Source organism: Pseudorca crassidens, chromosome 18 (assembly GCF_039906515.1).
Source record: "Pseudorca crassidens isolate mPseCra1 chromosome 18, mPseCra1.hap1, whole genome shotgun sequence".
NCBI lineage: Eukaryota > Metazoa > Chordata > Mammalia > Artiodactyla > Delphinidae > Pseudorca > Pseudorca crassidens.
This window is the reverse complement of record NC_090313.1, coordinates 2,062,476-2,090,290: the sequence shown is the minus strand read 5'-3', so window position 1 is coordinate 2,090,290 and position 27,815 is coordinate 2,062,476. Positions and strand designations below refer to the sequence as shown.

The window sequence follows — 27,815 nt, the reverse complement described above, 5'->3', positions numbered from 1 at the left end:
TGCAGTCTCCTCCGTGGCTACCCCTCAAGGTAGACTGCTTTCCACATCTACCCAAAGAAAATCCTTAAAGCACCTGCATTAGTTCCCCATAACAGCAATAAAAACATAAAAAAGCCAAAAGATCCCTGGTGGGCCTGCCACCTTTGGGTCCTCCCCGGGTTTAGGGGGCACCGTTGTTGTGCATCCAGGACCACCCCCCTGTGGTTGGAGGACTGTCCACCTGGGACCCAGCCCTGCCCTGGGGTGGACCAGCTACCCCATTCTGAGCCCCAGACATAGGAATCGGTCCGGGATTGGGATATGGGATGCGATATGGCCCAGGCAAGCCAACCAAAATCCTGTGGGATTTGCTCACTGGTGTGAATGGAGCAAGAATCTCGGAGGGGTGGAGCTGGGAGGTGGTGCGGGGGGACAAGCAGCCTTGCTCCTGCTGAGATGGAGCGGGGACTGGTGATGGTGGGGAGACAGGCGTCAGCCCCGGCCCCCCTGCTGGCTCCAGCACCTGCTCTGTAACTCAGTGAGCTCCCAGCCTTTTCCCAATGCGCCTCTTTCCCCCGAAGCTGGCTTTGTTGGGTTCTGCCAGGTCTCAGGGTCTGCAGGACTGAGGGAGGACGGGAACGGGCAACAGAAGTAAGGAGAGGGGATCCCCGTCCCCCAAGGCCCCAAGGGTCTCCCGCATCTTCCTGTCTCTGCCACCCACACAGGCAGGACGCTGTTCGCTTCCTGCCGTGAGGTCACACACCCTGGACATTCCACAGTGTCCTGGAGACCACGCGGGAGAATCTGAGGGGACCTCAGGAGAGCGTCCTCCTTCCGCAGCTGGAGGAACATGGCGGCTAATACAGGAGTGGCCGTCTTCGTCCTGCTGCTTTGCTGCGGGCAGGGAGCTGAGTTCCGGCCGATAAACATGACCATGGGTACAGTCACGGGGCGTTGCTGTGGGTGGGAGAACACGGGTGCCTCCCTGGGCTGAGTCAGGCGGGCCATGGCCTTCTCCTGGGGTCCCTCCCCTTCATGCCTCCCCAGATTTACCGTTTATTGCTGGGGGAATGGAGCAAGTTGGAGCGTTGTTCTATATTTGAAGCTTTTTTCAGATCCGATACTCCATGGGAGAGTAGCATACATTATATATTTTAACTTTTAATTATGGAAAATTTCTAGCTCACCCAAAAGTGGGGGAATCGTGGAAACTCCATCACCCGGTTTCAATCGTATACGTTTTGCCATCTTGTTTTACACACACACACACACACACACACACACACACACTTTAGTTGTTACTGGAGCATTTTAGCATCGTCCAAGATGTCTTATGATTTTATGCAAACGCCTTCTTGCTAAGATAAAGGCATTTTTCTCTTACATACCTACAGTGTCATTGAAACACTAACGAAATTAACAAAACCCCCGTGCGGGGCTAGTACTGGCCCACACTCAGGCCTCCCCCCAGGCCTCAGAATGTCCTTTACAGGCGGCTGGTTCGAACCCCACCCAAGCAGGCCCCACCTGGCTCCGGCTGCTGTGTCCTGACCTCTGAGTTGAGGAAGGGGACAGTGGCCGCGCCCCCCCTTGCTGGGATGTGACTCGCTGGCCGAGGAGGCCGCAGGTGCAGACAGGGGCGGGGCCCCCCGACCCCCTCTTCCTGGCAGGAGGCTGCAACCCGGGCCCCCTGCTCCCCCCTCCCCTTCCTGCCCCCCTCAGAGGTCACCAAGGGCGAGCTCGAGGAAAGGGGTCCCGACAGACCCCCGGCCCAGCTCCCAGGCCGGACGAGCAGGCCCTGGAGAGTCAGCACAGGGCCCATGCAGCTCCCCTGAGAGCAGGACGTGGACCAGGCCGGGCCCAGAGTTACCAGGGGGGCGGCCCAGCCCAGCCTGGGTCTGGAGGTCCCCCTGCCTGACCTCGTCACGAAGAAGCTACTGCTTCCAGCTGCTTTCCTGCAAGAAACTTTGAGTTTTGAGGCGCCGACCAAGGACGGCATCCTCTGGGTGCTGGGGTGTCGAAGGGTCTGTGACAGGTGGGGACGTGCGGTCACCCCACACCACTGGGTTCCCCCGGCTGCCCGTTCCTTTCACGACTGTCGGGCCCCCGGTGCCCGCGGGAGCTGCTCCCACACAGGCTTGACCCAAGCGCTCCTGACGCAGCCCCAAGTCGGTCCGTCTCCTCGTGCAGACAGAGACGTCCGCAGGTGACCGTCAAGGGCTTCCCAGCTCGGTTATCCTAACGCGGGCACAGGGCGGGTGGGAAACTGAGAATGTCAGGGGAGGAGGCGTCAACAGGCACAACACGGCGAGGCGGCTACACTTGACAGTGCGCTCCGCAAACCGGCCGAGACCACAGAACGTAAATATTCTTCTGCTTGCACTCGCTGGCTGGCTGGCACAATGGCTCCGCTATAATTGGGGACAGACACAAAATGAGAAGAATATTTTTAACAAAGTGCTTGCACGAGCAGCTGTACCCGTTCGTAATGACTCGTTAGTGTCGCAGCCAAAGAGGACTGTACTTTTGTTTGCTGCGTTTACGGAGGTCAGCACACTGGGAAGCCATTGTCATCACAGCACGGCCCTCTTTATGCCGGTTTCCTGTGTTGTTCGAAGCCGCGGGCGCGCAGATGAGCCGATCGGTATGCAGATTGCCCATCATTAAAACTTGGAAAATCAGCGTCGTCACTGCTTTAGTGCTGGAACTTGAGCGCCTGCAGGCGCCACCTGAACGCTCTGTGCGCCCCGAGGGGACGGGGGCCCTGCCCGGCCGGCCCCTGGGGGCGGCTGCCTGCTCTCTGCTCTCCGCAGGGGCTGGAGGAAGGGGCTGACCCTGACCTTGAATGGAGGACCTGGAGCCGGACACCCAGCCCTAAGAAGAGGGGGAGGAGCCCTGGGCGGTGCTGCGGGGGGGCCGGCACTCAGAGTCCCCGCCCACTGCCCGGCCCGCGAGGCTGCTTCAGGTCGGCCAGGCCGGGGAAGCCGGCGGCCAGGAGCCCGGGGGCCCCACGGAGGACTGGCTGCCGGCGGTCAGCTCCCCCAGGGGACTCGGACCGCCCGGAATCGCTCGCTTACGGAAGAGGAGCCGGCGGGGCCAGTGCCTCTGCCCCCCCGTCCAGAGAGGCACAGGGCAGGTGGCCGTGACGGTGTCCCTTCCGCACGTCACATCCTCAGCCCGCCGGTCATACGGGAGCCGCGTGGGCTTTTTACGGAAGGACGTGCTGGTCCCTCTTCACCCGCCCGGCGCTCCTTCCCCCCGCGAGGGGCGGCGCCAGTGAGCGCGGCCCGGGAGCGCGGGTGTCACCTCCAGCGCCCGGCGCGCCACCCGTCCTCACCCCTCCCTCCCGGCGGGCCCCGAGTCCCAGGAGCCCCGTGCAGGGCCCCTCCCCCTCGAGCAGGTGGTCGGCCCCGCAAAAGCCAGTCGGCCGACGGACAAGTCGGTGCAAATTCAGGGAACGTTGTTAAACTATTGGGTTTTTTCCCCCCAGTTTCAGGCACTGAACAGCCAGCAGATTTAAGAAATCTGGATGACGATGTGGATACAGGATTTGGTAAGGAGGCTCCTCTTATCACACATCCAGTCCATGCCTGGAGGGTGGGTGACCGTCGGTGGGTGTGTCCCAGATAAGCTGGGGCAGCCGCGCAAGGTGGAGCCAGGTGACTTGGTTTGAGGCTAGGATCACGTTCCCACGGCCCGCGCAGGCCTGAGCTGGGCGGAGTGAGACCCCCTTCAGGATGCTGCTGGTTAGGACGCGCAGCTCTGGGGCCGGATGGTGGTCAGCTGAGCTCTCGGGGAGAATCCGGCTCCACCAGGTCAGGGAGTGGCTGGGACGAGGACTCACACTTGCCCGGCGGGTCTGACAGTTACTGTAGCGGAGAATTAGAGTCCGACACCAGCACCCGCTCCGTCCGGGCGGCCCACCACCCAGAGCCCCAGACAACCTTTGGGAAAAGGTCAGAAACAATGGAGTCACCGGGATTTCTGATGACTTTCTGGGCTCAGCAAGCTAACCCTGCAGGGGAACTGCAGCCCCTGCCCCGCCCTCACATCCCAGGCAGAAAGTGGAGAGCCTTGGAAGTGAGAAATCCTTGTGTCTGGAAATAAACCAAGGGACCCACATGAGAACAGCAGAGGTGCTGGTTCAGAGCTCGCTGCGCAGCGTCAGCCACCGTCACTGGCGTGTGGCAGAGACTCAGGCAGATGGGGAGGGGAGAGCTCATGGTGGGAAAGGGGGTTCAGGGGTGTCCAGGGGGAGGGGATGGGGGACAGCTCAGGGGTGTCCTGGGGGAGGTGCTGGGTGGACAGCTCAGGGGTGTCCTGGGGGAGGTGCCTGGGGGACAGCTCAGGGGTGTCCTGGGGGAGGTGCTGGGGGGACAGCTCAGGGGTGTCCTGGGGGAGGTGCTGGGGGGACAGCTCAGGGGTGTCCTGGGGGAGGTGCCTGGGGGACAGCTCAGGGGTGTTCTGGGGAGGTGCTGGGGGGACAGCTCAGGGGTGTCCTGGGGGAGGTGCTGGGGGGACAGCTCAGGGGTGTCCTGGGAGATGTGCTGGGGGGACAGCTCAGGGGTGTTCTGGGGGAGGTGCTGGGGGGACAGCTCAGGGGTGTCCTGGGGGAGGTGCTGGGGGGACAGCTCAGGGGTGTCCTGGGGGAGGTGCTGGGGGGACAGCTCAGGGGTGTCCTGGGGGAGGTGCTGGGGGGACAGCTCAGGGGTGTCCTGGGGGAGGTGCTGGGGGGACAGCTCAGGGTGTCCTGGGGGAGGTGCTGGGGGGACAGCTCAGGGGTGTCCTGGGGGAGGTGCTGGGGGGACAGCTCAGGGGTGTCCTGGGGGATGTGCTGGGGGGACAGCTCAGGGGTGTCCTGGGGGAGGGGCTGGGGGGACAGCTCAGGGGTGTCCTGGGGGAGGGGCTGGGGGGATAGCTCAGGGGTGTCCTGGGGGAGGGGCTGGGGGGACAGCTCAGGGGTGTCCTGGGGGAGGTGCTGACCAGAAGCGGCTCCGTGTGATGGGTTAGGGGAGCACGTCTGACTCTCTCGCATCCTGAGTTGGAAGCAGGGAGGAGCATGGGAAGCCATCAGTCACTGATGAGGCCCGGCCGGCCGTCAGGGGGGCGCCGATCCCTGCGGGCGGGTGTTTGGCCTCCAGCGTCAGCTTCCTGTGATGTCTGGGTGGCCAGCTGGCTGCCCTGCAGGGCGCTCACGCAGCGGCCAGAGTGTTTTCTATGTTATGTAGGTCATCGTCCGATTGCATGTTCAATATCTCATTTCTCAAAAAGGAAAATTTTAAGTAGAAAAGGACAAGGTTTAAAACCACAGAGCTTTCTCACCTTGCACACCTGGTCGGCTCATGTCTACCTGAGGGTTCTTCCAGCTATGATTATACGCACAACTTACAGAGGTGTGGAAGTTTCCGGCAGCTTTTGGTCTTGGTTTGCCCACCTTTGGGGCGTCCCCAGCCCCCAGCCCTGAGGGCGACTTCGGCCCCTCTCACCCGAGGTTGTCCCTGCCCGCCGGCAGGGAGTGTGTCCTGCTGCAGCTGGGCTGTCACCACCCTCTCCGGGGACCTCTCAGGATGTCTGCGGGTCATGGCGCGGTGTCCCCGGAGGCCACCCCAGCGTCCTGCGCGTCACACTGACCGCAGGAGGCCTCGCTTCTCTGCGCTGGTCGGCCGAGCCCTGTCCCCTGCCTGGCCGCCGCGCCAGCCCCGGGTAGGGGCCCTGTGACAGCCGGAGGTCTGTGCACACCTCATCCTGCCCTCACAGACGGCTGGATGCCTCGCGACAGAGACCAGGGACCAGGGCTGGGCCGTCCCTGACCCTCCAGCACCTGGACCGTGTCTGGTACACAGTAGGTGCTCAGTAAATGCTTGTGGTTCCCTTGAGTGTCCACTCTTCCCCGTGACCCCCGGTCTAGCCTGACGCCATGACGTTTTCGGGACTTAGCGGTGGTCCTTCTGCACAGTAGCTCCCAGCAAAGGGGCCGAGGCCGGCTCGAGGTGGGGGAGGTACTGCGGAGCAGCTGCAGCGTCCGCTCGAGCAGAGCCCGGGTGTGGGGGGATGGGGGGTGGGGAACCCAACCCCGCCCCGCGGGGTCCTTTCCTGTGTCCCCAGCAGCCCCACCACGAGGCCGCGCCCCTCAGGTCGCCCTGGCCGGCCCTCCAGCTTGTGCCCCGGGGTCCCGGGGGGCGTCCACAGCTCCAGACATCAGGGCCGCCGCCAGGTCGTCGGAAAGAAGCAGGGCTGCAGGTCCAGACGCTCCGCACATCCTGTACCCCCCACCCCGGCTGCAGGGGTCTCAGAGCGCCCCTGGGTGCACACAGCCAGGCCCTGGCCAGGCTCAGGCTCTCTGGGGAGGGAGCCACAGAACTGGGAGAGCCTGGCCCCGTGTGTGGGGCGAAGTCTCTGCTTCCTGTGGTGCTTGCGGGCTTCTCCCCTTTCCGTGTGTCTCCACGTGAGCTGGAACCGGGGCACCAGCTGACAGCTTCAACTTGGCTGGGACTGAGGGGCTCCCGGGACTTGGGACTTTCACGCTGAACCAGGAAAATCAGGGCTCGAGTCAATACAAACCCAGCGCGTGGATGGCCGGTCACGTGACCACCGGGCTCACAGCTGGGGCTCAGTGCTGCCATGTATTCATTTAGCCCCAACCCCATCCCAGTCCATGTTAAGTGCTCCCTACATGCCCTGCTTCATTTGAACCTCGTAAAAGTCCCGATGAGATAAGCACAGACCCCATTTTACAGGCGTGAAAACCCAAGGTTCAAGAGAAACATGTGTAAGAGCACAGCCAGTGAGAGCAGAACCAGAGTGCGGTCCGGGGCTGCCCGACACACAGTCCAGGACGCCTATGTTAGAAGCTCCCTGGCAGAGGTCAGAGGATGTACAGGAAGGAAACCCTGCGCATCAGGCAGAAATCAGGAAAGATGCTCGTGCCTGCCTGCTGGGGGATGGCTAGAGGGAGGAGACTCAGAGAGGGGACAGACGGCAGCAGGGGCAGGAAGGAGAATTACGACGCCGCCCGGGCCGGGTTTCCAGCATCGTATCTCCGGGGGCATGTTTCTTGTCCAGGGTACCTGGATGATCTCAGGTTTTCAGAACTTATTTAGGGAGGCGGTGGTCTCCCCACCGAGACAAGGTTCTTTAGAAACCAGGTCCATCTCCACGGAGCTCCTTGAGTCCCTGGTCCAGTCCAGCATTCGCCGCCTGCCTTAGGTCTGCGTAGAGCAGAAGCATGTACGTAGGGTCTTGCATTGCTGGTTTAACTGTCCTTGTGTGCTTTTTCCAAGATGAAATTCTGGTCCGAGAGATGTTGGAGCCAAATAAATCATCATTTCTTCAAACACAAAGACTCCCACCAACATCGACAAAGACTCCGACAAAGAAAAAAAGCAAGTACACATTTCTTAAAGCCTAATTACATGTGTTCCTAGAGGTCTGTGGTACATATGCACAATCCCATCATGGTCGCATTCTTTGAGGCCAGCTACTTCTGGGGCAAAAGCAGATGGAGATGTGGATGAAACAGTCGTCCCAAACATCTGCTGTAATCTCCCCTAGACTGGGGAGGTCACACCTAGACAGGCAGAGACAAGTCCCTTTATCCCGGCTGGTCTCTGGGTGCACGTGCAAGAAGGGCCTCGTGCTTGGGATGCAGGAGGGGTTTAGCCACTGCGGGAACCCGGGGCGTACGGAAATAGGAGCTTTCGACCACCCAGCACGTTTGATGCTCACCTAAACCTCTGAGAGCAGGGCAGTGACTACGACCCCATCCGCCAGGGGATAAAAGTAAGGTCTGGAAGAGGACTGGCCCGAGGCCCCAGAGCTAGTAGTGAACAAAACAATGTGCTTTCCCAAAGTGCAGCTTCCTGTGGTCCAAATGCATACAGATAAGTCAAATAGCACCCTGAGACCCAAGACGGAGCATTTGACCCTCGCTCAGGAGAGAGCAGCATGGCAGAAATCTACACGCAGCGCGTGAAAACGCATTCAGCGGCAGGGACGTTCAGCATTTTCTTGAAATTTTACATCCAGATGGAAGTTCCAATAGCTCATGGAACATCTGCTAAACAGCTGGGTTCAAGGAGGTCAGATGAAGCCTGACTGTTTACATACTAGGTGGCCAGAGCGCGTTTTCAGTAGAAGTTGAAAACTGTGTTAGCATCCCGAGCTAATGCTTTAAAGTACAGTATGGATGAAAACGTTCGCGGGAGTGTACATTTATGTTTTCCCTCATTTTTTTCCATGCTTTTCATCAAAGATGCAGACCTTGATGAGAGCTATCAAGTTGGTGGTCCTGAGGGTTACCGTGAGCTCTCAGGTATTTCATCATTATCTCCGGACCCTGAGGACGAAATTCTCAATAACGGTAAATGCAGCCGGGCAGGTCCCAGCCCGAGCTCAGACGAGGTGGGAGGACAGGAGGATGTAGGCAGAGACGCCTCCTTCGTGGGGGAGGAACAGCGTGGTTGGAGGGTTGGAGAACGATGCCGCTTCCGCCACCGTGACACCTCCCTGGTCAGGCAGATTTCCTCCCTCCTGGGCACGGAGAAGACAAGAGGTGACTCAAAGACACATTCCCGGGCCCATCGAACGTCTCTGCAGGTGGCGCCCGGGAATCTGCATTTCAGCCCATTCCCCAAACAGTCTTTCCAGTGAGCCGGCGGGCGTCTGGTGTTTGGAAGATTGAACAGGAATAGGGCTGCAGTTACAGTTAATATTTCTAACGCCTCTGGGTGCATCCCACACATTGACCTGTGCAAATTGCCCAATGGCCAGTGTGGTGTTTGCTGAAAGGCAACTTTTTATTTCTGTCATCCTTCTCTGCTATTAATTGAGATTCTGGTTTAAGGAAGCGCTTGCCCTTTATAAATATGTAGGTATGTGCATATTTAAATGTTTATTCATATCCATTCGCACTCACAAATATTTATTCTATCGAGTTTAGCACGCTAATGTCATTACTGTCGTGTCCAAATTGCCCCAAATTTGCTTTGGGGAATCCTTCCATTTGGTTCTTCTGTCCTTCTAATGCCTCATCCCTTCGGAGCACTTCCTTACGTTCTGGCACCACAAGTACTGCACCTGCCCCAGCCTAAGAATCTGGTTTCTTTTACTGGAGAACTGAACTTAGAAACCAAAGGTGGCTGCCAGGTAAATTCAGTGGAATAGCATTGCTTCCAGTCCCTCTCGGCAGACAGAGCTGGAAAACATATGAAGACACACAAACACACATGCAGATGCAGACTGAGACACATGCACACACACACACAGATGCACACGTGCACGCAGACACGCACAGACACCTCTGTGCTGACTTCTCAGCCTCCCTCCCTGCTTCCTTTGTTTCTCTGTATAAACCATGAGTTCACACGGGCACCTCTGGTTCCACTCCAGTATCAATTTCAGGGGCTCTTCTCGAAGCTCCTTCTCGGTACCACTTTGTTAGGAACTGGCTCCCACTTTCCACACAGATTTAACTGCGTAGTCCTGGAGTTCAGAATTGCTATCCCTGCCCCTGAGAAAATCCAGTCACCCCACAAGAGAACAATATTTTTCATCGGTCCTTTCATCTCTAAGTGTCATTGTTTTCCGGTGTCGCCAGGGCCATCCATCCTGCCCACCGGGCACCCTGCATGTGGCTCATTTCTAATACGTAAGGCTCCTTGTTACTGTTTGCTTTCCCTTGTCAGTTCCCTCAGCCTGTTAATTATAAATACTTATTTACATCTGACCCTGAAGCATCACTATGGTTTTGAAAGTCACACTCTAGAAAAAGGAACACAGAAAACCCCCCCAGCCCATCATCCCACCTGTATAGGGGACCAGTCTCCTTACTTCCATCTTCCTGTGTCTCCTTTTGCACAAATGAGGAGATGAGAGATATTCATGTATCCCTCCTTTGTTGCATGAGGGGTACACACCATAAATCTCCTCTAGTCTTTTTTTCCACTTAACAATGAAAACTGAAAATCAGTCCACATCCGTTAATACAGATCTCCCTCTATTTTTCCCAGCTGCAAAATATTCCACAACGTGTGTAAACCATACTTAGCGCCCTGCTATCTGTGTACAGTGTTTTCACTTGGTTCCAACCTTCTGCAGTTACAAACACTGCTGCAATGAACAGCCTAGTGCATAAGTATTTTCCTATTGTTGGAGATGTATCACCAGGGTAAATTCTTTTTTTTTTTTTTTCTTTTTTCTGTTTTTTGTGGTACGCGGGCCTCTCACTGTTGTGGCCTCTCCCGTTGCGGAGCACAGACTCCGGACCCGCAAGCTCAGCGGCCATGGCTCACGGGCCCAGCCGCTCCGCGGCATGTGGGATCCTCCCGGACCGGGGCACGAACCCGTGTCCCCTGCATCAGCAGGCGGACCCTCAACCACTGCGCCACCAGGGAAGCCCCTCCAGGGTAAATTCTTAGAACTGGGATGGCGGGATCAAAAAATGAGTGACTATGTAATCTGAATAGTCAGATAATTCTATATTTACACAATAACTTTCCAAAATGCTTTCCAATAAAATTTGAAAATAACATGAGTGTTTCAACCCAGCCTTTTAAAATAAAGTGTGAGCTGAAATGTTCATAAGTATGTAATCAAATGCTCCCCCATGTTTTCTATGTTCTTCATCCAAGAACCCCAAATTGGTGAGAGTTACCAAGTCTGTCGTCCCGAGGTTTACCATGGACCACAGCTCTCCTCTGGCCTTGAAGACAGGTCTCCCAACAATGGTAAATGTCACCTGGTGACTGCCCCGGCCGGCATCCGCGTGCAGTGGAGGGACGGGGCGTGGGCATCGAGCATGGCTGGGACAGCAGCCTCACCCTCAGTGTGTGCTCACACTTGTAAATTATCACCAATCTGATGGGGGAGGAGGGTGTTTCTGTCTTGTTTTAATTTGCAATTTTCTAATTATGAGTGAGTCTGAACATCTCATATTTTAAAGGCCGTTTCTTTTATCATTTCAAAATCTTTCCTTTTATCCTTTCCCTTCAGTCTTTTTTCAAGGCTTATTTTTAAAATATAGTTGGAAACGTACAATATAAATTCTGTACCTTGCTTCTTTATGTCAGATGATAATGATTTTCTTTTTTTCTTCCAGTTCTATTGAGATAGAATTGATGCGCAGCACTGTGTGCGTTTCAGGTGTGCGCATGATGATTTGACTTTCATACAGCATGAAATAGTGATCACAATACTTTCACTGAACATCATCTCATTTAGATACAGAATTAAAGAAATAGGAAAATATAATTTTCCTTGCGATGAGGACTCAGGACTTACTGTCTTCACAACTTTCATACATAACTTGCAGCAGGGTTAATTACATTTATCATGTCGTACATTACATCCCTAGTCCTAATTTAGCTTATGACTGAAAGTTTTTACCATTTGACCACCTTCACCCCATTCCCCTCCTCCTTAGCCCTGGTAACCACAGGTCTGATCTCTTTATCTATGAGTTTGTTTGTTTGTTTTTGAACTATAATTGACCTGCAACACTACGTTAGTTCCTGTTACACAACACAGTGAATCAGTATTTCTATACCTTTCAAAGTGATCGTCACAATAAGTCTAGTTACGATCTGTCGCCACACGAAGGTATTACATAATCGTTGACTATATTCCCCACACTGTACATTTCATAGCTATTACTCATTTAGTTTGCAACTGGAAGTTTCTACCTCTTAATCTTCCTCAACTATTTCTTTTTTCTTATTATTGAAGTATAGTTGATTTACAATGTTGTGTTAGTTTATGGTGTACAGCAAAGTGATTCATTTAGATAGCTAGCTAGCTAGCTAGCTAGCTAACTAAATAACTAAATATATATACATATATATATATTCGTTTTCAGATTATTTTCCATTATAGGTTATTACAAGATATTGAATATAGTTCCCTGTGCTATACAGTAGGTCCTTGTTATTTATCTATTTTATACACAGTGGTGCGTATCTGTTAATCACAAACTCCTTATTTATCCCTCCCCCTCCCTTTCCCCTTTGTTAACCGTAAGTTTGTTTTCTATGTCTGGGAGTCTGTTTCTGTTTTGTAAATAAGTTCGTTTGTATCATTTTTTTAGATTCCACATACAAGCGATATCATATGATATTTTTCTCTGACTTACTTCACTCAGTATGATAATTTCGAGGTCCATCCATGTTGCTGCAAATGGCATTATTTCATTCTTTTTTATGGCTGAGTAATATTCCATGTATATATGTACCACATCTTCTTTATCCATTCCTCTGTCCAGTGGACATTTAGGTTGCTGCCATGTCTTGGCTATTGTCAATAGTGCTGCAATGAATATAGGGGTGCGTGTGCCTTCTCAAACTGGAGTTTTCTCCAAATATATGCCCAGGTGTGGGATTGCTGGATCATTTGGTAGCTCTATTTTTAGTTTTTCAAAGAACCTCCACACTATTCTCCACAGTGGCTGCTGTAATATTTATAAACCTTTGGATTGGAATGCCTCCAGGTTGGCAATACTTCTACAGGTAGTCGTCATCCTCAATAACCCCTGCTGGCATTCATGTAAAGTAAGTGCCCAGGAGAAGCAAGGATCTAGGTGTTTAAATCCTGACAGTGAGAGAATGTTCTAATTTCATTCTTTTCCATGTAGCTGTCCAGTTTTCCCAGCACCACTTATTAAAGACACTGTCTTTTCTCCATTGTGTATTCTTGCCTGCTCTGTTGTAGATCAACTGACCATAGGTGTGAGGGTTTATTTCTGGGCTTTGTCCTCTCTTCCATTGATCTATGTGCCTGTTTTCATGCGAATACCATACTGCTTTGATTACTGTAGCTTTGTAGTATAGTCTGAAGTCTGGGAGGATTATGCCTCCAGCTTTGTTCTTTTTCCTCAGGATTGCTTTGGCAATTCTGGGTCTTTTGTGGTTCCATATAAATTTTAGGGTTATTTGTTCTAGTTTTGTGAAAAAATGTCATGGGTAATTTGGCAGGGATTGAGTTAAATCTGTAGATTGCTTTGGGTAGTATGTCCATTTTAACTATATTAATTCTTCCAATCCGAGAGTATGCGATATCTTTCCATTTCTTTGAATCAGCTTCAGTTTCCTTTATCAATGTTTCATAGTGCTCAACATATGTCTCTCACCTCCTTTCCTTTATTTTCAATCATTCAGCATCACTTTAAGTATACAGCATACTACATATACTCGGATCTTGCTTTCTAAGGAGTATTGCCAAAAAGAAAAAAATTTAATGCATGAGTTAAGCCTACATACACTGTAAAATCCTAAGAGTTTCACACTGATAGAATTTTGTTTTAAAACAAACTGATAACTATGGGGTAAATCCAAACAAGGATCCCTGGGTGAAACAACAATCATGAAGCAATTCCTGCCTCATCATCGTCATGCAGCCGTGAGTGCTGGTGACCCCTCTTGCAGGTGCTGGTCGCCCCCCAGCCTCAAACAGACGTTCCTCCTCCCCAGCCAAACCATCCAGGCAAGTTTCACTGCCTCTGCCTGATGAGGAGTTGGCGGGAAATACTCCCCCATCTCCACCGCCACCACGTTGATACTTGTTCAGTCTTTTTCGCTGCACGAATGTAACGTTTCCCATTTCCTGATCAGGCATTGATTCCCCCTCCTTTTGCTCTGCAGGCATCCATTTTTGATTTTTCAGGGCATCTAGGATGATGGGATACCAGGGCCAGGAGGGGTCGGGATGACCCACCAGGACCTGCTAGTTTCCAGGAAAGAATGGATCGGCAGAAGGGCTACACAGCCAGTCGGTGGCTGGTGACATCCTGTTAGAGGTTCAGCCCATTTAATTAAAGGGAAACGGCGTCGTGAAGCCCACACCTGCAGGGTAGGTGTCTGCAGACTCTGAATGAATGAACGGGCAGATGAATGACTGAAGTGTCCCAGCTGGAAGGGAACACTGAGCCCTGGAGCTCATCTGAGCAGAGGACCGGCTTCTACAGGCATGTGTTTTATTAACACGGAGAAGAGGCGAAGTCCCATCGTGATCTAGTAACTTCACAAGCAGCTCAGATGCAACCTGACAAGAGTTTCTGCTGTGGCCGAAGGGGCGGGTTCTGGGGTCCGCAGGCAAATCCACCGAGGGCCTCGCCGAGGTGCTCACTGACCTGTCGGGATCAGGCCAGGAAACTGCCAGAGAGAGATCCTGTGGTCACGGAGGAACTGGACTGGAAAAACAGGGGCGAGCAAGTTAAAGGAGTACTCCTCCGTGTTCGCTGAAGGCAAAGGGCAAAGAAAAGGTCTGGCAGAAACAGAGGGAAGATCAGACAACAGCACGGCTATAGCTGGAGAGGAACCCGTCTCCGTGCTGGGGGTTAGGACACAGCCGGTCCCTTCAGCCCCGCCTGGTGGGCTGACACCTTTCCACGGGAAGCGGGGCTCCACCAGGCCAGTGGTTTCCAAGCCACTGAGTGGGTCCTGAAATCAATTCATTGGGTTGGCACCAACATCTAGAAGAGAAAAACAGAATAAAAACAATGCACGTGTTTTGTTTCGAGAGACAGGAGGTGGTCACTGGTCACGGGACAAAGCGCCTTCCTAGCTGTGTGGGAAGATTCAAAGACTGAAAGCCGCAGCTTCCGGGATACGCTCACCCTTCTGTGAGTCTGAGATCTGGGCCGTGTGTGCATCACGGGTCTCCTCGCTGCCCTGGTTGGAGCCAGGACCCACCTCCTGCTGGGGGGCCTGCGGGCGCATTCCGCCTACACTCGGGCCCCCCTTCCCCGGCAGACGTCGGTGCTTGAGAGAACTGCTTGCTTTCAGCTTCTCATCCTGAGCGAGGACGAGGCCCATCGCCGGCACCTGCGGCCAGTCCATCCGCCTGTGTCCGGAACAAAATACCGCAGACCTGGCGCCGAAACACTAGGAACCACCCGCCTGTCGGCTATGCAGGCAGAGTCCAGACCAAGGGGGGCTGGGCCCTTAATCTGCTCCGTGCCCCCTGACCCCGGTTCTGGTGGTTTGCACAGTCCTCGGCTTGTAGAGACATCACTGCATCTCTGCCCCTGCCGTCACCTGGCCTCCGTCCCCGTGCACGTCTGTGTCTGCGGCTAAATTTCCCCTTTTCATAAGGACACCAGTCATGTTGTTGGATCAGGGCTACCTTGCTCCAGTGGGGCCTCACCTTAACTAGTCCCGTCTGCAGCGACCCTATTCTAACTAGGTCACCGTCAGAGGCACTGGGGTCAGGACCCCAACACGTGAACTTCAGGGCGACCCCTGACCCCACCTGCCGGCAAAGACCTCCCATCCAGCGCCCAGGAAATTGTCAAGCCAAGAGGAGTTTCCCCGCTGAACGTTGACTGCCTTTTTTACAAAGTAAAAATAAATACTTCGCCATTGTATTCTGGTTAAGAAGCGGAGTGAGGCTTTGGGAGCCCTGTCTTCTTCCCTGTGTTATTTCCTCCCGTGATGCCTGGGTCCCAGGCACGTGGGGATGGCGCCCATGTCTCCAAGGAGACTGCAAGGGGGGCTCCCAGGGCTGCTCAGGACAGGCCCGCCGGGACGACTGGAAGGCGGTTTGGGGTGATCAAGCCCATTCAAATATCAAGTCCAGCCCCGAGCACCCTCCGAAGAGGCTGTGGCCCGGGTGAGAAGCCACGACTCAGATTCTCCCACGTGTGAGCCTCGACTGACGTGTGCTCAGGTTGCCCGTGGGCCACACCAAGAGCGTTTGCTTTTCTCATCTGTGGGCTCAGAGTTTGTCTCTGCCTTGAGCCTGGCTGTCCTGGGCAGGAACGTGGACAGAAATTCACCCAGCGCGAGATTGCCAGGAATGGAAGTAATAGGACGACGACGTCAGCCCTTCAGCACCTCCTACTGACAGACGCAGCCCCACCAATCCGTGGGTCCCGGGACCGCTCTTGGGCCACGTGTGGACGGGGCTGGCGTGGCCTCGTGCATCCCCTATGCTGTCTTCCCGCAAGCTCACGGGTGGGCGCGTGTGCCTTCTGCGGAACAGGAAGTTGTTTAAGAAGCAGGCTGGCGGCAGCCCTGACCGCTCGGGTACGAGGCCACCGGGGCTGTCCTCTGTTCTAGAACAGTGCAGCAGAGAGAGCAGCTCCCAGAGGTGCCTGCTCCGTGGGAACTCAGACATGCAGACTGAGAGCGGGAAGCGTCGCCACGGAGAACAACGCGGCGGGTCTGCCTTCCGGGTGCGTGTTCACTGTAGAGCCCCCGTCCATCTAGAAGCCGGCGGCCAGCGCCCCCTGCCTGCCCCTCGTGACACCGAGGGGACCCCGAGCCCCGGCTCCCCCGGAACAGGCAGGATCCATCCCCCAGGTTGTGTGGGCAGATTTATCTAGAACCTTCTCCTGCTGCCGAAGATAAACTCACCTCCACGGAAGTGCTGCTCTCGTTTCTGCTCACGGGAGGCCGCCTGGGTGCTCAGCACTGATTTGCGCACAAGACCGACTTCTGTTCTTGCATCGTCTAAGACCCCAGAGTTTGCAGTGATTCGTCTGAACTAGGTCAGAGATCAACCCCATATTCTCTGTAGGCAAATAATCACCTAGAAGACAGTCGCCAAACGTGTCTCTGTTTGGGGGACTTGGAGCCTCAAAATAGGAAGGAATGGGTCGATTATAACGTCTCCTGAGGACCACGTGTTAGGTTGAGCCGTTGGAAATTCCTGTTTGTGCAGATCAAACATGGTCCAATACCTGCAGCGTCACCGATCCCACCCAGTCCCTGGCGCCTTCCAGGCCCCCGCTCCAGGGAGGGCTCCCGCCCCTCGGGGTCCCCACAGGGAGGCGCACCCTCCTCTCTCCATCCTCGGTCCCCCAGGCACCCACGCTCTGCTGAGCAGATGCCGGGCCTCCTGACCCTGTCACCACAGGCAGAGCCTTCCCTTTGCTCGACGGCCTCCTCTCCAGACAGACACACAACCCCTAGCACACAGGCTGCCTCACACCCTCTGGGGGCGTGTTCATTTCTTCCACGAGCAGAGCAACCCCACGCTTCCCAGACTCACTGTTCGGGGCTACACTGAACCCACCACTGACCCCCCAGAGTCACAAACGTACAGGCTTCGTAACATCGTCCTCATGAGCCAGACCTCGGAGTCACGAGGCAAAGCGGTTCTCGAGGAGGACTCCCAGGGACGACTCGCTGACGTGGAGTCCAGGCTCCGCGGCAGGGGAGCTGCTCTCACTTCCCTTCCCGGGCTGGAAGAGGCTCCTCACCACTAAGGGGCGTGGTGCCACTGACCATGTAATATATCACCTTTCCCTGACGTTGATCATGTTAGCCTAGTCTTAGATTCTTATTGGTATCTGTCATAGTCCAGAGGAATCCAACCTACCCTCCGTCTTTCTCTGCTGAACAGGAGCGGAAATGGAAACGTTTCTGTGGGACATGGGGGCGTGGGAAACAGTGCAGGGTAGAGGCCAAGAGCTGGTCAGATCCTGGCTCTGCCTCTTATTAGCTGTGCAACCTTGGTTAAGTGACTTCACCTCTCTGAACCTGTTTCATCGTCTGTAAGCTATGGAGTTACTGTGAGGATTAAACGAATTGACAGAGGTAGACAACTTGGGGCAGACAGAGTCTGGTTTGTAAGAAATGTCAGGCGTTATTACAAGACTTTTTGGGTTTTATTAAGGTATAATTTACACACAGTGAAATCCATCCTTTTTACTGTCCAGTCCTGCAAGTTTTGACAAATACATAGGGTCATGTCGCCATTGCAACGAACAAGACAAAACAGGTCCATCACCCCAAATTCCACGCCTCCATTGTAGACAATTCCTTCCACCACCCCCAGCCCTAAAAAGGACGGACCTGTTTCCTGTGCCTCTAGCGCTGCCCTTTCCGGAATGCCGTCCACGCGGTGTCGTTCGCTGTGTAGACCCTGAGTCTGGTTTCCTCCGTCGGCCAATTGCCGTGTCATGTGTGTATCCGCCATCGCCCCCTTCTCAGTGAGTGATGCTCCACTGGAACCACAGTTTGTTCATTCCTCACCAGCAGAATGACATCCAACCTGTTTCCAGGTTTGGGAACTACAAATAAAGCCACGGTAACCATCTGCGTAGTAGTTTTGGGATGGATACAGATTTTCGTTTCACTTAGGTAAATATCTAGAGATACGGTAACTATGTTTTACTTTATAAGAAACTGTCAAGACAGATTTTTGCATTGACTAGAAGGATTCGAGTTGCCCTGGGTCCTCCTCAACATTTGATATTTTCTATCGTTTAACCAATCTAATGAGCCTGCAGCGGTATGTTATTGTACTGTTAATTTGCATTTCCCTAGTAACTAGTAATGTTGCGCGTCCCGTCCTGTTCATTTGCCACCTGTGTATCTTCTTTGGTCAGATGTCTGTTCAGACATTTTGCCCATGATTTATTAGTTTGTTTTCTTATTATTGCATTTTGAGAGGTATTTGTACATTTTGGATACAAGTCCTTCACCAGGTATGTGATTGGACAATATTTTCTACCGGTCTGTGGTTTGCTTTTTCATTTGCATAACGTGGTTTTTCAAAGATCAGGAATTCTTAATATCGATCAAGTCCAATTTATCCATTTTCATTTTATCGATCATGCTTGTGGTGTCGAATATCAGAAATCTTTGCCTAGTTCCAAGTCACAAATATTTTCTATGTTCTTTTCTGGAAATTTTACAGTTGTAGATTTTACACTTAGGACTATGATTTATGTCGCGTTAATCTGTGTCCGTGATGAAAGGTAGATATTTTGTTTTGGTTTGATTTCTTGCATGTCCTGATGCTCCATTGTTTCAACACCATTTGTTAAACAAACTCAGCTTTCTCTGTTGCGTTGCTTTTGCTGACACTTTGCTCTTTGAATTGCCAGATGGTGACAATCAGTTGATCACATATGTGTGGGGCTATTTCTGGATTCTTTCTTTTGTTCCACTGACGTAAGATCTATTCTTTTTCAGATTTCACATTGTGTTGGTCACTGTATGTTTACAACAAGATTTGAAATCAGGTAGCATGAATCCTCCCACTGTGGTCTTGATTTTCTAAATTGATTTAGCTATTCTGGTTCCTTTGTCTTCCCATATAAATTGAAGAAACAGCTTGTGAATTTCAACAAAAGAAAACTGGGCGGGATTTTGATTGGGGTTGCTACAGATCTGTAGATCACTTTGCAAGACGCTGACATCTTGACATATCCAGTCTTCTGACCTTGCAATGATTTCATCTCTTTAGGTCTCCTGTGACTCCCCTCATCAGCAACAAAACCCTGCATAATTAGATTATACATAAATATTTCCCATTTCTTGGTGCTACTACAAATGGTACTTATTTTAATTTCCAACTGTCTGTTTCTAGCATATCGAAATGTGATTGTTTCACACACTGACTCTGTAACCCACCACCCTGATCAACCTGCCTTCAGTTCCAGCAGTCTTCCTGTGGATTCTTCAGGATTTTCTACAAAATTATATTATCTGTGAACAGTTTTGTTTTTCCTTTCCAGTATATACACCTTCTATTTATTTTTCTTGCCTTATTTCACCAGCTCTGACACAATGCTGAATGTCAAATAGGAGTGGTTAGAACAGACATCCTTTCATAGCTTAGGGTGAAAACATTAAGGGTGCTTCTACTAAAAGCTGATGTTAGTTGTGGGCATTTTTAATAGAATCCTTTTATTAGGTTGAAGGAGTTACCTTCTTTCTACTCCTAGTTCGCTGAGCCTTTTGATCAGGAATAGATGTTGAAATTTGACAAAGTTTTTTTCTGTTATCTATTGCAGGCATAGTGAACTTTTTGGTAAAAAGTCAGATAGTAAATATTTTAGTCTTTGAGGGCAATATGGTCCCCGTTGTAACTACTTAACTCTGCCATTGTAGCACAGGAGCAGCCAGGGACAATACATAAAAGAATGGGTGTGGCTGTATGTCAATAAAACTTTATTTACTAAAACAGGTGTTGATCCTATATCTTATGGCCCATAAGCCATGGTTTGCCAACCCTGATCTTTTGAAATCATCAGCTGGGTTTTTTTAATCCTGTTCATATGGTGAGTCACATGTGATTGATTTTGAGTGCTGAACCAGTCCTGTAGTCCCAGGATAAACCCATTTGGTCATGACATAGTTTCTTTTCTATATTTTTGAGATTCAATTTGCTAAAATTTACTTAACAATTCTTGCATCTATGATCATGAGTGATATTGGCCTCTGGATTTTTCTCCTTCTGATGTTTTTGTCTAGCTTTGGTTTCAAGGTAATAGTGGCCTCCTAGAATGAGTTGAGAAGTGTTCCCTCTTCTTGATATGTCTCTAGGAAATGGAAATTATTTCTACCTAAAATGTCTGGTGTACACACACACACACCCCTCTGGAATTCTCTTCGGACCCCATCTTTGAACCCCAGCTGCTTTGGCCTCTCCCTGCCCCCAACCCCATCTCCTTCGCACATTGAGACCTCTGGGCTCCGCTGTGTCCCCCATCACTGTCTGGCCTGGAAAGTCTCCAGGCAGTAAACTGGAGGAACCACAGGAAACCCTTCATTAGTTTCCCCTCTCAGGGATTTCTATCCTTTGCTGCCCGTCTGGTGTATGCGAAATCATTATTTCGTATTTATTTTTCTAGTTTTTAAATTACCTTGGGAGGATAAATCTGTTCCTTGTTATTCCATCTTTTCCAGGCATGAAAATTCAAATACTAGGATATATTGATGTGGTTCCATTGGGAATCCTGTAGCTATGAAAATCTCTGCATTTTAGCCCAGAGAGAAGATTCAGGTGGCCTGTGAGAGCAGAGGGCAGAGAGCCCAGCCCCCTGGGTTCCTTCCCAGCTAGGTCACCTGCGGCCCCAGTGACCTTAAGCAAAATCTGCCTCTCTGGGGTCTCACCTGTAAAAGGAAAGTAAACATCATTCCCGAGCTTCGGCAGGTGCACTGATGGTCAAATGGAACCCCACCTGCATAGGGACCATGTGAATGTTGTCATGATATGTGCTCCCTTGGGACTCCCAACTCCACAAATAAGCAAATTTAAGATGTAAATTTTTATATTTATTGATGAATTGTATGTTTTTCCGTAAATTCCCAGCCTGAATTATCTGTCAAAATTTCCTATACGATTTCCTCTTAAAAATACAGGTGTGGTTTTAAATATTCAGTGAGAGGATGATGTTGGTAATAATCTCTACGATGTGGAAAATCCCTGGAAGGACAACACACAGGGACAGGGAGGGCATGACAGCTGTGGCTCCAAGAGGAAACTAGAGTCAGTGATTGGAATGGCCTGACTTATCACGGACAGACTTTTTCAATTTAAAAATTGTACCATTAAAAATACAAATGTGGTACTTAATAAAATTTAGCTTAGTTTTTTTTTTTTTTTTTTTGCAGTACGCGGGCCTCTCGCTGCTGTGGCCTCTCCCGTTGCGGAGCACAGGCTCCGGACGCGCAGGCTCAGCAGCCATGGCTCACGGGCCCAGCTGCTCCGCGGCATGTGGGATCTTCCCGGACCGGGGCGCGAACCTGCGTCCCCTGCATCGGCAGGCGGACTCTCAACCACTGCGCCACCAGGGAAGCCCTTAGCTTAGTATTTTTAAAGCCTGAAGCATCTTGAAGGATACTGGAACTGCAGACATCTTCCCTTCCTTGTTGCCAGCGCAGCCAGCTCTGCCTCTGTGATTTCCGGGGTGTCTGAAAAGTCTTCTTGGTCCCCGACACTGTTCCTGACATCCTGACTGTGCCTAAATGCCCAGTTTAGACTTGGGGCTCTGTTGAGATCCAAGTGTCCCACGGGATAGATATAATTTTATGCCATAATCATTACTTTCCTATTAACATTAGCTTTAACAAAAGATTCATTCACTCACTCAGTAACTATCTACTGAGCATCTGCTCAGAACAAGGGGTTCTTTTCCAACAACCCACAGGGTAGCCAACAACTAGTTATTTCTCATGGGTTCAACAAATATAAACGTCTAAACCTGAAGGTTTTTCTTAAGTGTTCCAGGCTGTACTTATATGGGGTTTTGGGAAAACCGAACGGAGGCAGGTCTTCTTGGTGAGCTTTGTGAGTAGGGCAGGTGGGAAGGGCAGCTTCCTGCAGGGGAGCTCGTCCCCCGGCAACAGGGACCCTCGTGGGCAAAAGCTGCCTGAAGTGGCCCCCACCCCTCACGCTGCTCCCCTTTTTTGGCAGCGGGACCAGCGAGTCCCATGCAATTTTGCGTGCAAAGGGGTGGACAGGAGGGAGGGTGGAGAATCGCCCTTTGGAGGGGTGAAGCATCTTATAAAATGTGCGTCCAGGACCAAGGACAGCAGCCAAGCAGTCAGGAGCATCGTCCATAGAAGGAAGCAGTGCCAGCGCGCCCAGTAGACGACACAGATGGCGCTACCGTGTGCTCAGAGCGAGGAGAGGCGCACGGGAAGCAAGAAGACGTGGCCTCCACCCCGTGCCCGAGTGCCCAGCACGCACAGTAGACGACACAGATGGCGCTAGCGTGTGCTCAGAGCAAGGAGAGGCGCACGCGAAGCAAGAAGACGTGGCCTCCACCCCGTGCCCGAGTGCCCAGCACGCACTCTCGGCTCTGGGCTCCGCAAGGAGGGATGTTTCAACAGCCTCACCCGAGGCCATGTCACGTCACGTGCTCTGCGAAATACTGCGTTCTCAGAGCTCGTGGTTGTCTAAAGCTGAAAAGACGTTTGGAATCCTGCCTGAACTCTTCACCAAACCTTGATCGTTATACTTATTTCTCCTCCAGGAAAGAAGAACTCAGACAATGATCAACATGTGAAACAATCGGTTCCGGACACAATCCTTCAAAACACTGGAAAATCTCCAGGTAAATGGGAACAACCGTTTGGCTCTAATAGGGATTCTCTTCCCTGGTGAGAAGGGACATGAGGCGTCCACTCGAGGGCCCCGCGTGCCCTGAGAGCAGCTCTGGAGGAGCAGGCGGCGCCGTCCCGGGGGCACCAGTGTGGGCGTGCAGGGGTCTCCTGGCCCACCACGTGCGCGTTGCAGGAGTCCCGGGCCACCTGCGGGCGTCGCCTCCCTTCCCGCTGAGCCCAGCGAGGCCGTCCTCTTTCCCAGGAAGAACAGGCAGCAAAGTGCACACGCGTGTACAACATGCACGTAGACACACACACAGACGTGCACGCACACCCGATGCCACTGTGTCCTCGCGTTTGCCGTGCTGGGGAAATGCAAACTGGGTCTCTCTGGTGTGGGAGGTGAAGCCGTGCTCCAAGTGGGGTTTCCGACCTATAGTGCTTTCTTGGCGAGGCGACTAGAGCACAGCTTTCGGCAGGTTTTTTTTATCCACACCCATTCGGACTGTGGGCAGGTTGTACCTCTGCCTGACTTGTGGAAAGAGTTCCTCAGGACAAAGTGGGGTTGTCCCATTTCTCCAGAAAGGCGGATCTGGAGAAGGTCGTGAATCCTGCCTTAGAAATAACCACGGAGAGAGGACTTCGTTCCGAGGTGCAGACCTGGCAATGGGTTGGTGCTGGTTCTAAAACCCCACTGCTTTTTATAAATTTATTTTTATTTATTTATTCTTGGCTGTGTTGGGTCTTCGTTGCTGCGCGCGGGCTTTCTCTAGTTGCGGCGAGCGGGGGCTACTCTTCGTTGCGGTGCGCGGGCTTCTCATTGCGGTGGCTTCTCTTGTTGCGGAGCACGGGCTCTAGGCGCACGGGCTCAGTAGTTGTGGCACTTGGGCTCAGTAGTTGTGGCTCGCGGGCTCTAGAACTCAGGCTCAGTAGTTGTGGTGCACGGGCTTAGTTGCTCCGCGGCATGTGGGATCCTCCCGGACCAGGGCTCAAACCCGTGTCCCCCGCACTGGCAGGCGGATTCCTAACCACTGCACCACCAGGGAAGCCTTGATACTTGGTTTTGACGACTATCACGTCTGGAAAAGATTCCTCACCAGGACACGTAGATCAGAATGAGAAGCGCATCACTGGCTGGACTTCTTCATCGCGTTGGGGGTTAGTCCAAGCTGTCGACCGGTTCTGCAGGGGATTTGGTTAAAGTCCGGGCAGTAAATCTCTGTGCTCCGTGACCCTCAGTTGCTGCTCCAGACCACTTAGAACGTGTTGCCTTTTGACAACTCTAATAAATAGGCCCCACCAACCGAAACCCTCCGCTTGGAGTATCTTAAAACAAGTTTAAAAGTGGATTCCCGGGGCTGCCCTGGTGGCGCAGTGGTTGAGAGTCCACCTGCCGATGCCGGGGATACGGGTTCGTGCCTCGGTCCGGGAAGATCCCACATGCCGCGGAGCGGCTGGGCCCGTGAGCCATGGCCGCTGAGCCTGCATGTCTGGAGCCTGTGCTCCGCAGCGGGAGAGGCCGCAACAGTGAGAGGCCCGTGTACCGCAAAAAAAAAAAAAAAGTGGATTCCCAAGTTTTTTAAGTGTTTAAGCCCAACTTACAAAAAAATAAGGGATACATATCATTCTTCACAATAAAATCCCGTAACGATTACGTAACATTTCTGAACGTTCATTTTCAAAATGTTTTCTCTGCAGAACGGTCACACTGACGGGCACCCAGCTCAGCACGGGCGGCCGGGAGCCTGGCCAGAGCCGCGACAAAGATGCCCTCTTCCTCCCACGCCTTCAGCCTGAACACCCGCGATCCAACAGCCCTCCCAGGACCCCCTCCCCCTCCAGCTGGAGACCCTCAGCCTCTGCGTCTTCCACCAGCAACGCGAGGACGCCGCCTCGTTATACGATGTTATATAAGACACATTTCTTTGGAAAAGTAGCTGCTTCCTCACTTGTCACTCGAGAGGTTCCCCTCGCGGCCGGGTGCGCGTCTGAACGCTGTTGGAAATGTTTGCTCAGCGGCCACTTCTCCTCAAGGGAAGACCTGAAAATTGGACATTTATTCTTCAGTAAAATCGAACATCTGACTGTGCGAAGGCTCAGCCCTGAGGTTACAGGGCATCACAGAGGACTTTCAGGGCCTCCTCCCGTCTCCTGGCAAAATACTGTGAAGATTCCACTACTTAAAGGATAAACTGACGCTTCTGCTTCCGCTTGGGCTGCGAAGGTCAAGCGGAAACGGGGGCAGCCCAGCTCCTTCCCAGGCAGGGCCGTCGCAGGGGCCCATGTGCTGTGATGTCCTGGGAAGGGGGGCAGCGAGGAGGGGGCACATGCGAGACGATGCGAGGCCTGTGGTCCCGGAGGAGCCGTGCCCCGCAGACCCCCGCGGGGCAGCTGAGACGCAGGAAGAGCGGCCTGGAGACCCCAAGAGAAACGCTGGGCCCCTCACTCCCCTGGGGGCCGGTGTGTGCGGTCCTCTGTGCCCCTGCTGGGGACACGCAGGAAGCAGGCCCCCTCGCCCGCCGACCGCAGGGCGGAGGCTTGTCCGCGGGGACCCCTTCCCCCACGTACGGCTGGCGTCCCCGGCACACGGGCGGCATCGTGCCGCGCCCTCCGGCCGTGCCCTCAGGGTTCGGAAAGCTTTGCATTCCCGTGTTTCTAAGCGTCCCTCCTCCTCCTCCGCAGCCCCAGGCTGTGACCCCTCCGGCCCCGTCAGGGGCTCCCCGCTCCCGCCTGTGGTGCCGGGGTCACCGGGGCCCCCAGGGCTGGAGCCTTGGGTGGACCACGTCAGGCTTCAGGATGCCCTCAAAGGGCCTGGTGCTCCCTTGAGGGGCCCAGGGGTCAGGCGCAGCTGCTCTGGGCGCCCAGCCTGGTGGGGTGACCCCAGCCAGCCCAGGCCTGCAGTCCGCAAAACAGAGCGGCCTTCCCCAGCCCCACCCTTCACGTCAGGGCATCTAAGGGAAGGACCGCAGCTCTCCGCCAGGTAGGGTGGGCAGCACAGGCTGCAGGACAGGGCGGCCCGTCAGGTGTGGGCGGAGGCTGAGACAGGCCACCCCTGGTCCAAGCATCCCCGCGGGCAGCGGACCCGCAGGCCCTGCAACGACACGAGCCCAGCTTTGCGAGAGAGGGATGAGCTGAGGGCTGCTCTGACGGCAGAGGCTGGTGCGCACGTCCGGTGGGGACAGATGCAGGCTGTCGGGCTCTCTGGCGTCCCCCGGGGGGGGGGGTTAGATTTCCGGTGGAAACCAGAGAATGTGTGAGAAAGCCAGTCGAAAGTGCTTGTCGGCAGCATGAATCTGGGCTCCACGCAAGTTGCTACGCGATTTTCCCTGGCTGCATTTTTATTAAAACCTTAAACCGGAATAAAGGCAGAGAGATACAAATTTATTTCTCTTCTTGAAGAGACACCTGGCAACACGTCCACAGAACGATGATCAGTCAGTCAAACTTCACACCATTTGACTCAGTTTTCTGGAAAGCAGAGGCATATTTTCAGCGCAGAGCCGTGTGTGATTCACGCCCCCCTGCGCCCCAAGCCCCCGCGGAGCTGGGCGAGGCCGGCGGGGAGGCTGCGGCGGCAGGGCTCTGGCCCCGAGCGCCTTCTCCAGGCAGGCGGCAGGATCTGACCCAGTGTTCCCGGGGGCCCAGGTCCCAGTGCACAGCTTTAGCACCTGGCGGCCCGCTCTGGCCGGGCCTGGCGACCTCAGCCACCTCAGCCCCTGAACCTGGGTCACCCCGCAAAACCACAGCAATGGAAACACCTCTGGGGCGGCTGGAGGGGAGGGAAAGCGAAGCGCGGGCGCTGCCCGGGAGCCCCGGGGTCCGTCCCAGCCTTCCTGCCCCACACCCCTGCTGCCGCTGCGGTTTCTGTCGCGCTCGCCCCTCACGTGGCTGTGGTGCCTCGTGACCCAACTTGAGTGTGACCGTGGCTATTTGATCAAAGGGCTCTTTTCCCAACAAGTGGGATTTTCAGCTTGGCTGTGCCCTTCTGCCCTGCAAAGCCTGCAGGACGCATCCTCCCTAGCGAGAGAGAATCACACGCTGGGAATTCTGCTGGCGACATGGTCCAAGGCTAAGCCAGCAGGCGGGAGGGTGGCAGGTCCTGCGAGCCTGAGGACGGCCTTCGGCCTTCAGCCTCGGCAAGTGGCCTCCTGCGCGGGGGGAGGGCTGGGCCTGCGGGGGTCCGGGCAGGGGCTTCTCTCCACTGAGTGCACGGCCGCAGGCCCGCGAACCTCGTGCACCGGGCCCTGCACGCAGCTCCCCAGCCGCGGCTACCTAAAGCTCAGAATGATTACCACCTTCTGGGTGAAACGGCGGCCCTGCCCTCCCGGGGCCGCGCGGGGCACCTGCCTCCAGAGATGGCTCAGCCTGCAGTGGGCTCTCCCCTCCCCACCCCAGCATGGAGCCCCCCGCTCCCCGAAGCCGCTGCCGACTCTCGTTGGTGAGACCCTGCTCGGGGGTGACAGGCTGCCTGACCCTCCGCAGTCAGCGCCCCCATCTTCCAGGCCCACAGCCCCTCCTGAGTGAGCCCCTCGACCCGGCCCGGTCCGGGCTCCTGTCGGAAGCGACTCCACAACCCACGACTCGGCCTGATTACCTGATGGCTCCTAAGTCAAAGGGCATTTCTGTCCCCAAATCTAGAGTGGCGTTTTCTAGAGTGGCTTCTACTGAGGAGTCACCTCTGGAGAAACGCTTCAGATAAATTAAAAGCAGGCTCCAAGGTCAAAAAGCTTCGGGCAGTTTCTCCGGGAGATACACGATACATCGTCATTTCTGGGAAGCTCTGCAGTACAGAAACCTGCTTCAAAATTCTGATCGTATGAATCTTTAAACTCAAGTTAAACGTATATCCTAAGAAGTTCCGACCTTCGCCCTGGGTCCATCTCTGCACAGCCAGCGCCCCTGATGCCCCTTTTCTTCTACAGGGACTCTGCACCCAAAGGAATCGGCCGTGGGTAAAAACTGAGAGGACACATCACGCAAGCGGCGAGGGGGGCGTTCCCTCTGGATCTGCACCGGAAGTTGCACACGGTCTGATGTCTTGGTTTCACTGATTCAATAATTCAT

At 53.7% G+C, this 27,815-nt stretch overlaps 1 long non-coding RNA gene across 3 annotated transcripts; it reads left to right on the top strand.

Annotated features, from left to right (window-relative positions):
- The first annotated feature begins 3,122 nt into the window (after window positions 1–3,122).
- Window positions 3,123–26,459, top strand: LOC137210874 (uncharacterized). 3 transcript variants are annotated; one of them, XR_010936759.1, is made up of 4 exons: window positions 3,123–3,532; window positions 7,260–7,365; window positions 8,231–8,338; window positions 24,450–26,459. It is a non-coding gene; the product is annotated as an uncharacterized lncRNA (long non-coding RNA). The 3 variants fall into 3 exon arrangements; XR_010936760.1 differs by lacking the exon at window positions 24,450–26,459 and adding an exon at window positions 10,608–12,907; XR_010936758.1 differs by lacking the exon at window positions 24,450–26,459 and adding an exon at window positions 10,234–10,539.
- The last annotated feature ends 1,356 nt before the right edge of the window (window positions 26,460–27,815 follow it).